Raw genomic sequence first — 2,983 nt, forward strand, 5'->3', positions numbered from 1 at the left:
GGCAACCTACAAAGTGGGAGAAAATTTTTGCAACCTACTCATCTGACAAAGGGCTAATATCCAGAATCTACAATGAACACAAACAAATTTACAAGAAAAAAACAAACAACCCCATCGAAAAGTGGGCGAAGGACATGAACAGACACTTCTCAAAAGAAGACATTTATGCAGCCAAAAAACACATGAAAAAATGCTCACTGTCACTGGCCATCAGAGAAATGCAAATCAAAACCACAATGAGATACCATTTCACACCAGTTAGAATGGTAATCATTAAAAAGTCAGGAAACAACAGGTGCTAGAGAGGATGTGGAGAAATAGGAACACTTTTACACTGTTGATGGGACTGTAAACTAGTTCAACCATTGTGGAAGTCAGTGTGGCGATTCCTCAGGGATCTAGAACTAGAAATACCATTTGACCCAGCCGTCCCATTACTGGATATATACCCAAAGGACTATAAATCATGTTGCTATAAAGACACATGCACACATATGTTTATTGAAGCACTATTCACAATAGCAAAGACTTGGAACCAACCCAAATGTCCAACAATGATAGACTGGATTAAGAAAATGTGGCACATATACACCATGGAATACTATGCAGCCATAAAAAATGATGAGTTCATGTCCTTTGTAGGGACATGGATGAAACTGGAAATCATCATTCTCAGTAAACTAGCACAAGGACAAAAAACCAAACACCGCATGTTCTCACTCACAGGTGGGAATTGAACAATGAGAACACATGGACACAGGAAGGGGAACATCACACTCTGGGGACTGTTTTGGGGTGGGGGGAGGGGGGAGGGATAGCATTAGGAGATATACCTAATGCTAAATGACGAGTTAATGGGTGCAGCACACCAGCATGACACATGTATACATACGTAACTAACCTGCACATTGTGCACATGTACCCTAAAACTTAAAGTATAATAATAATAAAATAAAATAAAAAATAAAATAAAAAAAAGAACATGCTCCTTTCGCTTGGAGGAGTTTTTTTTACCCATCTGCTGAAGCCTTCTTCTGTCAATTCGTCAAACTCATTCTCTGTCCAGTTTTGTTCGCTTGCTGGCAAGAAGTTGTGATCTTTTGGAGGAGAAGAGGTGTTCTGGTTTTTGGAATTTTCAGCCTTTTTGCACTGGTTTTTCCTCATCTTCGTGGATTTATCTACCTTTGGTCTTTGATGTTAGTGACGTGTGGATGGGGTTTTTATGTGGACATCCTTTTTGTTGATGTTGATGCTATTCCTTTCTGTTTTTTAGTTTTCTTTCTAACAGTCAGGCCTCTCTGCTGCAGGTCTGCTGGAGTTTGCTGGAGGTCCACTCCAGACCCTGTTTGCCTGGGTATCAACAGTGGATGCTGCAGAACAGCAAAGATTGCTGCCTGTTCCTTGTCTGGAAACTTCATCCCAGAGGGTCACCCGCCAGATGCCAGCCAGAGCTCTCCTGTATGAGGTGTCTGTTGACCCCTGCTGGGAGGTGTCTCCCCATAAGGAGACACGGGGGTCAGGGACCCACTTGAGGAGGCAGTCTGTCCCTTATCAGAGCTCGAGCACTGTGCTTGGTAGATCCACTGCTCTCTTCAGAGCTGGCAAGCAGGAACATTTAAGTCTGCTGAAGCTGTGCCCGCAGTCGCCCCTTCCCCCAGGTGCTCTGTCCCAGGGAGATGGTAGTTTTATCTAGAAGCCCCTGACTGGGGCTGCTGCCTTTCTTTCAGAGATGCCCTGCCCAGAGAGGAGGAATCTGGAGAGGCAATCTAGCTACAGAGGCTTTGTCGAGCTGCAGTGGGCTCCACCCAGTTCAAACTTCCCAGCAGCTTTGTTTACACTATGAGGGGAAAACCACCTACTTATGCCTCAGTAATGGTGGATGCCCCTCCCCCAACCAAGGTCAAGCATCCCAGGTCAACTTCAGACTCCTGTGCTGGCAGTGAGAATTTCAAGCCAGTGAATCTCAGCTTTCTGGGCTCCATGGTGGTGAGATTTGCTGAGCTAGACCACTTGGCTCCCTGGCTTCAGCCCCCTTTCCTGGAGAGTGAAGGTTGTGTCTGGCTGGCATTCCAGGTGCCACTGAGGTACGAAAAAAAAAAAAAAAACTCCTGCAGCTAGCTCGGTGTCTGCCCAAATGGTCTCCAAGTTTTGTGCTTGAAACCCAGGGCCCTGGTGGCATAGGTACCCAAGGGAATCTCCTGGTCTGCAGGTTGCCAAGACCATGGGAAAAGTGTAGTATCTGGGCTGGAATGCACCATTCCTCACGGCACAGTCCCTCGTGGCTTCCCTTGGCTAGGGGAAGGAGTTCCCCAACCCCTTGCACTTCCCAGGTGAGGTGACACCCCACCCTGCTTCAGTTTGCCCTCCGTGGGCTGCACCCACTGTGTAACCAGTCCCAGTGAGGTGGGCTGTGTACCTCAGCTGGAAATGCAGGCCAGGTGTGGTGGTTCATGCCTGTAATCCCAAAATTTTGAGAGGATGATGTGGGTGGATGGCCTGAGGTCAGGAGTTCTAGACTAGCCGGCCAACATGGTGAAACCCCGTCTCTCCTAAAAATACAAAATTAGCCAGGCGTGATGGCACATGCCTGTAATCCCAGCTACTCGGTAGGCTGAGGCAGGGTAATTGCCTGAACCTAGGAGGCAGAGGTTGCAGTGAGCCGAGATCACACCACTGCACTCCAGCCTGGGCAACGAGAGTGAAACACCATCTCAAAAAAAAAAAAAAAAAAAAAAGGAAATGCAGAAATCACTTACCTTCTGCTGGGAGGTGTAGGCCAAAGCTCTTCCTATTTGGCTATCTTGCCAGCCACCCCTACAGTAGATTTTTTTTTTGAGACAGGCTCTCATTCTTTTGCCCAGGCTGCAGTGCAGTAGAGCAATCATGGCTCACTGAAGCCTCCAGCTCCTGGGCTCAAGTGATCCTCCCACCTCAGCCTCCCGAGTAGCTACGACTACAGGCTCACACCACCATACCAGGCTAA

The sequence above is a fragment of the Pan troglodytes genome, chromosome 3 (genome assembly GCF_028858775.2).
Source record: "Pan troglodytes isolate AG18354 chromosome 3, NHGRI_mPanTro3-v2.0_pri, whole genome shotgun sequence".
NCBI classification, from domain to species: Eukaryota; Metazoa; Chordata; class Mammalia; order Primates; family Hominidae; genus Pan; species Pan troglodytes.